Below are 13,620 nucleotides of genomic sequence, written 5' to 3'. Positions count from 1 at the left end.
CAGGTGTGTCAGCCACTCCTCCCAGCTTTGTATCAACAGCAAACTTGCTAAGGGTGGACTCTATCCCTTCAGCCAGGTCACTGATGAAGATATTCATCCTAGTTTGTGTTGTTAATGACTTTAATTACCTTGAGATCATTACTGGCTTTGATCTGGCACTCTCACAGTTTGTATCTCTTCACCTTCCTGCCTTGGAGCTTGTGGCCTCTCAGGAACTGCTACAGCACAGCCAAATCCTGTTAGCTGTCAGCCGGAGGCTTCCCCAGAGCAATCAGTGCAGGCAGCAGAGATGTTAACAGCAGCAGCCAGCTGCAGACTGAGCCCCTCTGTGCAGACTAGTGCCCTCGGCCAGCACAGTTCAATACCTGCAGTCCTCGTGCTTTCCTTCTCCCCCAGCTTCCCTCAGAGCCTTTGGATGCAAGCACGTCCCCATCCTCCTGTGCCCATGGATGGCCATGAGCCCCGGCACCACCAAGCAGCCGTGGGGTGCAGTGTGGGTTGCCAGTCCTCATCTGCTTTTGTCACTTTTTCATCTCTCTTCAAGCCTCCCAAGCAGACACTGTTCCTCAAGTTCAGTGTTTGCATGGGGAAAAAGGAATGGTGTTTGGACAGAGATTAATGGGAAGGTGACCTCAGACAGCATAAGCCAGAGTAAGAACATGGGTGGAAGACTCTGATGCTCACAGTGACACACGTTTCCTTACACCAGACTAGAGAAGATAAATCAATTTCCCATGAACTCATAGGCTGTGTCTTTCTTTGCAATGCCTCTTTCTATCTTTCTATCATGGTCAGTGTCTGCATACACTGCACTCAGCAGTTGCTGTCTTCCAGCTTGGGGGTGCTTGGGAAGCACTGGTTTTGTGCTGCTCTGCACGTGGCTATGCATTTCATGCTGCCTCGGGGGCCACAGCCAAAAATTTAGTACCATCTCCCCACATGTGCTGCAGGCAGGCAAGCAAGGAGGGGAAAAGTCAAAGCTGCTGAAATTCTGCTTTAGTACTTGCTTCCCAGTGCTGCAAAGCAGAACAGGAACTAGGTGCTGGTTCCCTCCCAGCCCTACCCTGGGCAGAAAGACAAGCACAGAGGCTTGGGCAACAGTAACAGCATGCAGCCTTAATGAATAAGGCTGAAAGACTGGCAAAGCGGCAGAGTAGTTCTGCAAAAACATTTGGTTTCAGGGGAGCATATTTTACCTGCCTGTGGCTCACGGTGACTGGAGGTGGATGGATCCCATCAAAAAATCACTTTTCCATTGGCTGTTTCAGCATCCCCAGGAGCACTCCAGGACAAGGACGTACATTTCTGTTCCTGTCAGATGGAGCAATGTGCAGAAGGCTGCACCTTGGGGAAACCTACTGAAGCAGAAGGCACCCAGCTCCAAGTCACACCATTTCCTTGGGGCCATCCTGCCTGTCCTGGCAATTTCTGATCCACAGTGTCTGTGTGCTTTGTCCCCTATTCCCCAGGCACTGCCTCCTGGCAGCCTTGGGGGTTTCCTCTAGGCTCATGAATTTCACTTTGCATTTGTGAATGCCAGTTTGCTCAGGACCTTTTGCAAGACTTGCAGCCTATGTATGGCAGCAAGGGCCTGACTGCTGCAGGAGTATTATGTCTGGAGCTGCAGCAGTCATTGAGCACTTCTGGGGGGATGCTCAGGGACAGACATCAATGTAAAGGAGGATCATGTTTTAAGCTGAGAGTTTCCAACCAGGGAATGATGGAACCAGACCTGGTCCTGCCCTCTTTGCTCAGATTGGACACAGAGGATTCATTTCTTATCTCGTTTCCTTGTGTGGTTCAGAGGTGTGCATGCCTGGTAATTCCTCTGCAACATTACCCCATTGCTAAAACAACAGGCAGCATTTGCTAAACCAGAATGTACCTGGGAGATTGTCCTGTGTGACAAAGGACACAGGGAGCAGCAGCATTTTGGGATGAGGATGACCCAGCTCCTTGCTGACCAGAATCTACACTTGTCTTCCATTCCCAGAGCGGTCACTGCTCAGTCACAAAGGGCAATCATTGAGCAGAAAAGGGAGGCCTGGAGCAGAGCCACTGCTGTGTGGGGTTCTCAACAGAGGGATATAGGACAGACTGCAGGGGTACTGGCTGGTTCTGGGGAGCTGACCCAGCTGAACAAGCAGGAAGGTCCACATCACACTTCCACTGATGGGAGAGGTGGCCCAGGCCATGGGTTTCAGGGTGGTGCTCAAGACTCTCTCCCACAGTCAAACTTCCATCATTTGGTACAGGATGGGTTGGGACCTGCAAGGGACAGAGTGGTGGTGGTGGCTCTCAGGGTCTGCAGTACTGCAGGAGTTGAACTGCATGGTGAGAGCTATGTGATGTCCAGAAACCAGCAGTGCTGCCTTGCTGGGGGAATTACTCTTTCTAGGGACGTGGGCTGCTTCCCCAAGAAAGCTGTGGCACCTCAAAGCCATTTGGTGATTTTCAACTGGATCCTCCTCATCCAAATGCACAGTGCAGATAAATTTGCCTGTGTCATGGAGGGTTCTGCACTTGACTCTATAAGGTGGAACAATGCTCCAGGCAGTGCTTTGGGGCTCTGTACTTCCTTCAGAGGTAGATGGAATCCATCACAACTGAGGCACAGAAGCCAGGCAGAGGCTACTGATGAAGCATTGTTGCTCTGAAAAGGAGAAATTCATACTGCTGCTGATGGGCTTTGCTCAGCTAGGCTGACCCACACATGTAGCCCGTCCAACTGTTGCACAGTGACCATGATGCAGGAGTGCAGCTGCCCAATGAGCAAATAAACAACATTTATGGACAGGGGCTGGTGACCTCAGCTGAGCTCATGGGAAGCAGCATGTGCTCCTCTGTTTTGAAGAAGGACCCAAGGTCTCTCTCCCACACTGCATCGTCTCATTATTTAGGCAGTCAGAACTTGAGCTGAGGTGGATGATGCGCTTGTTGGTCTCTTTACTCACAGTTAATCATGCGAGAAGTGGGAAGGCTCATTACAGACAGGTGATGTGATGCATTGCTGGCCTGGCTCCTTGCCACGAGGAAGGTAACTGTGCGAAAGGAGCTGAGCTCAGGAGCCCTATTCTTGGGCACCACTGTCACCTAGATCCAGCAGAACCTCTGTTGTCTGCCAGCCATCACCAACTGCTCCTTGACAGTGGACACACAGGGACCTGACCAGCAGAGCATGAGACATCTCCTTTGTGAGCTCAGCTCCAACCTTCCTCCACGAGGAAGCACGAGGGCAGCAGGGTAAAATTCTGGCTGAGGCAGTTGTCCACATCCTACCATGTGTGATGCTCTGTGTAACCCCTCTGAGTCTAGCTGCTGCATCAGGTTCCCTTCACTAGTGACCAGGGACACTATTCTAGTGACAGACTCAGACTTTCCTCCTGTCCTTCTCCCAGCCGTTGCCATTGCTGATGTTGAAGCTGTGATGCAACTGGGAATTAGTACTTAAAGACACCACCACATGGACAATGGTGCTGATTAGAGGTTTCTATGGACACAGCTATTCTGGGGGGAGAGAAGCCACATCTAGGAACTACGTGTCCTGAGCTCTGTAATCGCCCCTTGCCACTTCACTGAACTTATAGTGGTCCATATTGATTTTCTACATTAAACTCAATACCTGAGACATTACTGTAGTACAGAGGAGAAAAACATAGAGGGAGAGTGTACACACTGCCAGCCTGTGGCAGAGCTCCAGCCTTGTGACAGGTATTTAACAGCCCCCAAGATGTCTCACTGCAGAGCCCAAGGAAGCAGCACCAGCCCAACCCAGAGCAATGCCCATGGCTGCTGAGATGCAATGTGAGCACTCACTGCTAGAGATGGGAAAGCATGCACTCTGTCAACTTTAGTTCTCCTTCTTATGCATCCCATTGTAGATAACGTCACTGTGTATCCGAGCAGGTATGTGAACTCATTCTCCCTTCCACTCCAGCATCCTGTCTGAGATTTCCCCTTTCTTCCCATCCTTATCCTTCTTTTTTGCTCAGCTTGTTTTAATCTTGCTATCTGACTTCTGGGAAATCTCATCAGTTTTGATGCAAACACTGAGGAAATCTCCTCTCAGTAGAGCAACTTTCAGCAAGGCTTTGCTTACAAGAAGACTTTCAGAACGAAATGCAAGTTACCTCTGAGCCCACACCAAACTGCTGCCCCAGGGACTTCCTGCCCCTTCTTCCCCCTGTTCCTTCCTCCTCACGCAGCACCTTGCTCTGCCTCTCCAGCAAAGGCAAAAGTCAGACTTGAAGAAGTTCAGGGCCATTGCCCAGGTAATTGTGTTGACTTTGGAGGCTCAGCTCCTGGCTATGCTAGGATGGAGCGTAAAATCAGGCTTCAGTAGTGTGGTCAATGAGTATCGCTGTTTAAATTCATCAGCAGCTGTGAAGTGATGCTTTGTGTTATTACATAATGTGTGTTTCAGCCTTCAAAATCGTTCTGAAAACAGAACACATTTTACAGGCTTGGATTTGAGCAGTGAGTTGCTAATAGGTTCGTTCCTTCTGCTGTTGTCTGTTCTCCCCATGCAGGTTTATAACTATAGATGGGATTTTGACAAGTCAGGTTCTCAGCAATGCAAAGTTAAAGTCCCAGATGTAAATCAAGGGTGTCTAAGAGGACTTTGCAATGCATATTTATTAAGGATAGTCATTCGTGAAAAAATAATTCTCCTCTCAAAACAGCATAAATGCCTTTGCTGTTGGTACAGAAATACTCACCTGCTCATGCAGAAGACATGACACAGAGCTGGAGAGAGCTCTGTTCACATGGTATCAAATACTATTGTTCATGCTGGTTTTCAGCCCAGCTGTGTCCAGCAGTCTCAACTGGATGTGGAACTGAAAGCCATTGTGTCTGGGCAAGGTGCTGGCAGCAGGCTCCTGCTCTTGGCTGGAAGGTTCTTGCTCTTTCCCATCTGGTGCCTGCAGTCTTGAGGAGTTCAGTCCATTGACTCACTCTTGCATTTCCTCAGATTTCTCTAGGAACATCCAGTTTTGGCATCCCCTAGGATTTGCCAGCCTCTTCACCCTCATATCCATACCCCTCTGCCTCTGATTGAACACCTCTGCAGATTTGTGTCACTTTTTGAAATCCCAAGACCTCTCCCCTTAATTTTGCCATGGATCAGCCAAACCCACAGTTAAAGTTTGTCCTGGACATTGTGCCACCTGATGACCCCAGCAAGATCTGGACATTGCTCTTCAAACTGTCTTATGCCCAAATATCTGCAGTACATGGAATCCTCCTGCTCTCCAGACTATAAAGCTTCAAAAGGAGATTTGTGCAGTGAAGACCTCTACCCAAGTCCCTAGACCCACAGTCAGAAGAAAAATGTAAAAATTTCTGACCAAAATCAGAAAAAAAGAGATGAATCTGCAGCTTTCAGGTTGTCCCTCCTCCCTGCCAACTCCTGCACAGGAGAAATCCTAGCCAAGAATGCCCTATGAGCTTCATTTCTTATGAAAATAGTGATAAAAATAATTTTCCCTCCCTAATTCTCTCCAGGTTGCATGCAGTTCAGTCTGATTATGAGAAAGAGGAGAAATTTATACATTTGAAACGCTGTATCCTATTTTCTTCTAATGCCATTTTTATCTGCATTTCATTCAGATAAATGAAGATAGAAATGAACTCAGTGGCTCACCAGCAGTAGCCCTTTTCCAGCAGCACAGGCTGAGCATCCCAGTTCTGTGCTCCCATCAAAGAGCACTCTGCCTGCTTGCTGTTTGCATTTAGGATATTTTCAGAAGCAAATTAATATCCCAGTGAAGTCTTCTTTACACTTTCTGACACTTTTGAGAGAGGAAATCTCACTCTTCCAACACAAACCTCATGGCAACAACCATCCCAGGATGCTGGACCATGAGCCTGGCCAAGGCACTGCGCAGGGACAAGGATTCACTCTTCCCTACCATTTGCCCCCAGAATAGAACCATGAAATCATAGAATCATGAAGGTTGGAAAGGCCACTAACATCATCTGGTCAACGCCAACCCATCGCCATCACTGACCATGTCCATCAGTGCCACATCTCCATGTTCCTTGGACACCTCCAGGGACAGTGACTGCTCCACCTCCCTGAACAGCTGTGCCACTGCATCATTGCTCTTTCTGAGATTTTTTTTTCCTAATATCCAACCTGAACCTCTCTGGGTGTAACTTAAGGCCATCACCTCTCATCCTACCGCTGTTATCGGGGAGCAGAGTTTGACCTCCACCTCACTGCAACCTCCTTTCAGGGAACTGTAGAGCCGTGGTGTTTTGCTGATTGCACTGAAGGAAGAACTAAGGCAGGGAGGCACTGGGAGCTGCTGAAGATTTCCATGGCAAATGCCTCCAAGCATTTTCCCTGAACCATGCATTTACCCCTGTCCTTGCTCCTGGCCACGCTCATAGGCTTCATTTGAGCCCAAGCAATCATTTATGAGGAATTAATATAAATATATAAATAAGCTCTACATCCTTTGCAGCGTTTTTACAAGGATAAGGACACGACAACAGCAATTATGCATGAGACTGACAGTAAATAGTCTCTCTGCAGACGCAGGAGGGATTTTTCAGCTCTAAGCCCTGCTTTCAGGCTGCACAGGACGGTGGTTTGGCACCCCTGGGGCCCCGTGCTCTGTAGCATTAACTGGCTTCAGGCTTCCAGCTGCTGTGTGCAAACAGCCACTGTGCACAAGAGAGCCAAATGAGGGTCTTAAATTGCTTTTGAGATGTTAAACCTAGCAAGATCCCACGGCTATAGTGCAGTACTTTGTGGGTGTATTTGGTTATGTCATCACTAAAGATGGATGGGCAAAAATACCAGGGCTTTAGAAAGTAAGTCTTAAAAACTTATGAGAGCTCAAAAATAGACCAAAAAAATCCTTCTGTTTCACTCTTGACTTTGCTTTTGATGACTGTCCCAAACTTCTTCCGGCATCAGATAAACTCAAGATTGTTTCATCATCACGATGATCTGTAATTTTAAGAAAAAAATGGTAAATGTTCCAGGATCCACAGCAAAATTGAAAGTTATGTTCCAAGGGGCAGTGGTCACAGAATCACAGAATTGCCAGGGTTGGAAGGGACCTCAAGGATCATGAATCTCCAACCCCCCTGCCACATGCAGGGCCACCAATCTTCCCACCTACTGCTAGGTCATGGCACCAAAGTCCTTACAGAAGCATCTGGACAACACCCTCAGCCATAGGGTTTGGTTTTTGGATGGCCCTGCTTGGAGCCAAGGGTTGGATACCATGATCCAACTCAGAATATTCTATGATTCTTTGACTGATTCTATAAAATACTTAGCTTGGTAGATGGGCAACGAGAAGGTAGTGGCCTTTTCTATCCTCATTTTTAACATGGAAGTCTATTTTGATTATTTTGCCTGAAGACAGCAAGACTGATGTTAGGATGGTAACCAAAGAACACACAGAAAGAGGGCTTCACTTTCTGACAATCTGCTTGAAAGCATTTGAGAGCACCTGGCTGATGGCACTGGAAATTGGGTCCTTCAGGATAGTTTGAGCTAACACCTGAAAATGAGACCCCCCCTACACCCCACCTTGTGCATTCATCATATTTACCTGGGGATTTAACCTGAGGTGAGAGGAAGGTCCAGCAGGAGCCCAACATCATAGCGCGGGTGAGGGGGACTGCCCATGTGTGGGAATACAAGAAAAACTGTTCAGAGCAGAAGCTGTGGAGCAAGATAAACAGCACCCATGGAGGGAAATCACCTCTCCCCTTCCCCCTTGTTTGGAGCCATTCCTTTGCGACGTGTTAAGAGAGCATGGGGCTGCACCGAGTCTGGCTTTTGTCTCAGCTTTCTCTTGAATAATGAGACTGGTTTATGATTTTCTGCTTTTTTTTTTTTTTTTTTTTTTTTTTTTTTTTTTTTTTTACAGGCTTTGTAACCCCTGTGCAGGGGACAAACATGTAAATACAATTCCCCACTTACAAAGGAGTCAGATGTTCTGGTGAAATCCCATGATTAAAACAAGCAGCTTCTCAGTCTGGGTTCTGATGTCAAGATTTACCGGCAGACTTTACAAGTCAGATGTGAGATGCAGAATAATACCTCCAGCAATGTGGTTTTCTGAATCTAAACCACAGCGTAACCACAACAGACAGGATGATTGACTAAATAATCCCTTCTTGTTCTTTTTGTCTCTCCTACAAACGATGCTTCAGCTTTGCATTTTTATCCCTCTCATTAAGGAACTGCAACAGAAGTGAAACAGCCAGCCTGCCCTATCCTGCTTTTAACGTGGCCTCTCCTGTCCCTCTAGTTTGGCTCTGCAATGGGAGGATGCCAGCTGTGCTGGATCATTAATTTGCTGCCTTCCAAAGCAATGGCATTAGCGTGGTGCTCTGCAGCCAGTCAAGCTGGGGGGCAATTTGCAGTGTGTGTTACTGGAGCCCTGGTGCTGGCTGGTACAGTGCAGCAGTGCAGGGGCTGATCCTGCACATGCACAGAGCCTGGAGGGATGGGGCACAGGAGGGCAATCCAAGATGCAGAGTGAGGAATCCCATAGGAAGCCAGCAGAGAAGGTGGTGTGAACACAGGGAACAAAGTGGATATGAAATTTTTTATTTGTTTGTTTATTATTGCAGGGAGAGGTGCAAGCAGCTTAAGGGTAAAACATAGCTATGGCCCTCCAGATTTTAACCACAACTGATGTTCTGGGAACTCTTCCTCTTTCAAACCCCCCTCTGGGGACATCCAACAGCATCTGTTCTCCTGATAATTCCTTCTCTCCCCATAATTCTGGCAAAGCTCCCTCCAAAATGGGTCACTTCTCCAAATAATGAGCGTGGAGCTATTTTCAGTGCTGTTATGGGACAAGGGCATCTATGTTTTCACACAGCTGGGAGTAAGATATGAAGCATACCAGAGTTTAGGTGTAAGTGGTGCTTCACATGCCTGCAAGCTGTAATGGGGAATTTTGCTGGAAAATAAACAAAAAAAGCCCTCTGAGACTGGTGTTCTAGAGATGGAAAAGCACACACACTCTGAGAAGGAAGCACAGAGAGGGAAAAATTTCCCCAGAAGAGAACAAGGTACGTTTGTGAAAGACATCTCTGTGCTAAGTGCATTACAATCAGTATTTTCTAGCCATTATCCATCCAGCTCAGTGGCAGCAAGGAGGAGCTCAGCATACGGTTTTGGTTTCAGCCTTAGTAAAAGCTCTACACAAAGGGAATGCTTCCATTCAGACATAAATCCAGCTATTTGCCTGCTCTTATCCATAGGTGCACGGATGCCAGCACAACAAACCTCAGCCCTGGGGTCATACTGACATTCTGGGGGAGCAGAACAAGCCATGCCCTCTGAGTTCCCCTACAGCAAACAGTTACCAAACCCATGTACCAGAGAGATACCGCAACCTGCAGGCTACGCAGGCAACTGATTGCTTCCCATGAAGATGCCCAATGTTGAGCAGCACACCCAGAGAGATATTTGCTGCTAATCATCCCCGAGATGTATAAAACCAGGATGAAAAACTGGATGTGGGCAACAAAAAAGTCCTATTCCCAGCAGACAGCAGCCTTGTCCCTTCTCTCTTTGCATGGGGCTGCGGCGTGGACTTGGATATGGACACAGCTCTGGGGAACAGCACCTTCTGGACATCAGGACACAGAGCCTGTCGGCCAACCCTTCTCATAACGGTGCAAATGCGGCCCTTGAGAAGCAATCACTGCCAACTGCAACACACTCTTCCTGCCAAGGTTCCCCCAGCTCTCATTAAGATCCAGGTTCAGAGATTGGCCAACGCACTGAAATTGTTGCTAAGATAAAACGTTCAGCGAGTGCTGAGTTATTTCCATAGCTTAATGGCAGTTGTTTCCCATCAAGATTATAGGTAAAATTGATCTCGTTCTGCATTAATGTGAAAGCTGTTGCGTTAAGAAATAAAACCAAGAGCTGCACTAAAAATAAAGCGGATGACGGACAGACTTACAACTGTCACAACCGCAACAGAACCGCTGAGAGCTGTGGGCTCTCCGTGCTGCTCAGAGCAGAACTATTACTGGCAACAGCAATTTGGCTCTTCCCATGTTCCCAGTTTGTAACTGCATTTTAACAAAAAGCTGAGGAAAAACTGAAATTTCTATAGAAGTGGTGACATTTTCCAGAAAATACAGAGATTTGAAAGCAGTGGCTTTAGAATTACATTTCGGTGTGCTGATAGAGACAGCCCGGTGGGGCTGGGAGGCCCAGTTTCCAGTGACACAAAGTTCAGACTTTGCTGCCACGGTGTCCAGGCCTGGGTTAAGCACTTGCTTATCAAATCGTGCATTTCCGATACTTCTCAGAGCATCACAGAGGTTCCCCAGGAAGCCACTTGTCTGGGTCTCATAGGAGACATGGGAGGGTGCTGGTGACATCCACAGAAGACAGGAGGATATTAAGTGCTGCTGGAGAAACCCATCCCCCTGAGCAATTCCATCTTCTGTCTCTCACAGGGCAGAGCTGCAAAGTCTTCCAGCCTCTCCAGGACCTGGGAGAAGTGTTTCTCCTTCCTTTAGCATAGAAAAAACATTTTGTTCTTTGCGCCCTTCTTATTTAAGAAAACCTGCTTGATAAATGACTAGAGGGCCTCATTAACTGCAAAGATTTGTCAGTTTTCCCAAAGCAATCAGGGTGTTAGTTAGACCGAAGGAGCAAATGGAGAACTGAAATGGAAGCTAAGCACAGCCTTATTAATCCTGTGTTATGGATCGACATTTGTCAACTCTATTGAAGTTTGTTGTACCACACAGCACCCAGGAGAGCACTCAATTACTTTATCTCTGAGCAATTAGGATCTTGTTCTTTTGCATCAGTCCGTTAGCACAGAGAAAAAAAAAAAAAAGGACAAAAGTTTAACAGTAGAAAATCCACTGCTTTTTGTTTTGGGGTCTCTTAGAGGAAAAAAAATGACTTTTCTTTCCAAATACTTTGCCCAAGGTAGAGACTTTGTTGAAGACAGTGCCAGCAAGAGGCTCCTCGGAACGATCAGAGATCCCTTTTCCATCTGTTCCAGATTGTTGGATGATTGCAGAAGGATTAATCCAGTCTAAAAACCAAAAAGGCACAGCTGATGATAGAGGCAGTGAGAGATGTCCATTGAAGAAGTGACTGATGTATCACATACATAAGAAAAGCACTGTTAGGGTACTTAAAGGGTTTGGCTAGGAAGATCTTGAGCCACATTTAGTTCTCAACAATGTGAGAATGAAGGGCATTCAGTAGAAGAAAGGGGAATTTTTTCTTGCTTGTACATTTTTCTTTAGCTCCTAATTCACAGAATCACAGAATCACAGAATCACAGAATCACTAAGGTTGGAAAAGACCTATAAGATCATCCAGTCCAACCATCCACCTGTCACCAATGGTTCTCATTAAACCATATCCCTCAACACAACATCCAAACGTTCTTTGAACACCTCCAGGGTCGGTGACTCCACCACCTCCCTGGGCAGCCCATTCCAGTGCCTGACCACCCTTTCAGAGAAGTAGTATTTCCTAATATCCAGCCTGAATCTTCCCTGGCGAAGCTTGAAACCATTCCCTCTAGTCCTATCACCAGTTACACGAGAGAAGAGGCCGACCCCCAGCTCGTTACAACCTCCCTTCAGGTAGTTATAGAGAGCAATAAGGTCTCCCCTGAGCCTCCTCTTCTCCAGACTGAACAATCCCAGCTCCCTCAGCCGCTCCTCATAAGGCCTGTGCTCCAGACCCCTCACCAGCTTTGTTGCCCTTCTTTGAACACGCTCCAGGGCCTCAATGTCTTTCTTGCAGTGAGGGGCCCAGAACTGGACACAATACTCAAGGTGCGGCCTCACCAGAGCTGAGTACAGGGGAACAATTACTTCCCTACTCCTGCTGGTCACACTGCTTCTGATACAAGCCAGAATGCCATTGGCCTTCTTGGCCACCCGGGCACACTGCTGGCTCATGTTTAGCCGAGCGTCAACCAACACCCCCAGGTCCATTTCCTCTACACAGTCTTCAAGCCATTCCACCCCAAGCCTGTAGCGTTGCTTGGGGTTGCTGTGGCCAAAGTGTAGAACCCGGCATTTGGTCTTATTAAACCTCATCCCATTGGCTTCAGCCCAGCTCTCCAGCCTGTCCAGATCTCTCTGTAGGGCCTCGCTACCCCCAGGCAGATCGACACTTCCAGCCAACTTGGTGTCATCTGCAAACTTACTGAGGGTGCACTCAATGCCCTCATCCAGGTCATCAATAAAAATATTGAAAAGGACAGGCCCCAGCACCGACCCCTGGGGAACACCACTCGTGACCGGTCGCCAGCTGGATTTAGCTCCATTGACCACCACTCTCTGGGCTCGACCCTCCAGCCAGTTCCTTACCCAGCCAAGAGTGTACCTGTCCAAGCCACGGGCTGCCAGCTTCTGCAGGAGAATACTGTGGGAGACAGTGTCAAAGGCCTTGCTGAAGTCTAGGTAGACTACATCAACAGCCTTTCCCTCATCCACCAGGCGGGTCACTAGATCATAGAAGGAGATCAGGTTGGTCAAGCAGGACCTACCCTTCGTGAACCCATGCTGGCTAGACCTGATGCTCCAGTTGTCCCGCACTTGCCGCGTGATCTCCCTCAAGACAATCTGCTCCATAACCTTCCCTGGCACCGAGGTCAGGCTAACAGGCCTGTAGTTCCCCGGGTCCTCCTTACAGCCCTTCTTGTAGATGGGAGTCACATTGGCAAGCCTCCAGTCTTCTGGTACCTCACCAGTCAACAAGGAGCGCTGATAGATGATGGAAAGCGGCTCGGCTATCACCTCCGCCAGTTCCCTCAGCACTCTCGGGTGAATCTCATCCGGCCCCATGGACTTGTGACAGTCCAGTTGGAGTAGAAGGTCTCTGACCGTTTCCTTCTGAATCATGGGTGGTTTAGTCTGGTCTCCAGCCGAGACCACCTGGTCGAAAAGTGGAATATCCTGAGGATAACTGGTCTGACCTTTAAAGACAGACGTAAAGAAGGCATTCAGGACCTCTGCCTTTTCTTTATCCTCAGTAGTCACATTCCCGGCTTCATCCAGTAAAGAATGGAGATTCTCCTTAGTCCTCCTCTTACTGTTGATATATTTGTAAAAGGATTTCTTGTTTCTTTTTATTCCAGTGGCCAGGTCGAGCTCGAGCTGGGCTTTCGCCTTTCTGATTTTCTCCCTGCATATCTTAACAACTTCTCTGTATTCTTTCTGAGTTGCCCGTCCCTTCTTCCACAGGAGGTAGATTCTCTTTTTCTCCCGGAGCTTCAAGAATAGTTGCTTATTCATCCACGCCGGTCTCCTTCCCCGCCGGCTCATTTTGCAGCTCAGGGGGACAGCCCGCTCCTGCGCCTGTAAGACTACCTTCTTGAAGAGCAACCAGTTGTCTTGGACCCCTTTACCCTCTAAGACTGAATCCCAGGGGACTCCCCCTACTAGTCTTCTAAACAGTTCAAAGTCCGCCCTCCGGAAGTCCAAGGTAACAGTTTTGCTGTTCTTCCTCCTGGCTCCATTCATCTGCAGAAGGCACATACATCAGATATCAGTAGATGCACAATTTTGGAAGAGTTTTTAAAAGGTTGCAGAAAGGTATAGGATATAAGAAAGTTATAAATTTCCCATGCTCTTACATTT

Source organism: Phasianus colchicus, chromosome 17 (genome assembly GCF_987193195.1).
Source record: "Phasianus colchicus chromosome 17, bPhaCol1.hap1.1, whole genome shotgun sequence".
NCBI classification, from domain to species: Eukaryota; Metazoa; Chordata; class Aves; order Galliformes; family Phasianidae; genus Phasianus; species Phasianus colchicus.
This window is presented reverse-complemented; position numbering follows the sequence as displayed.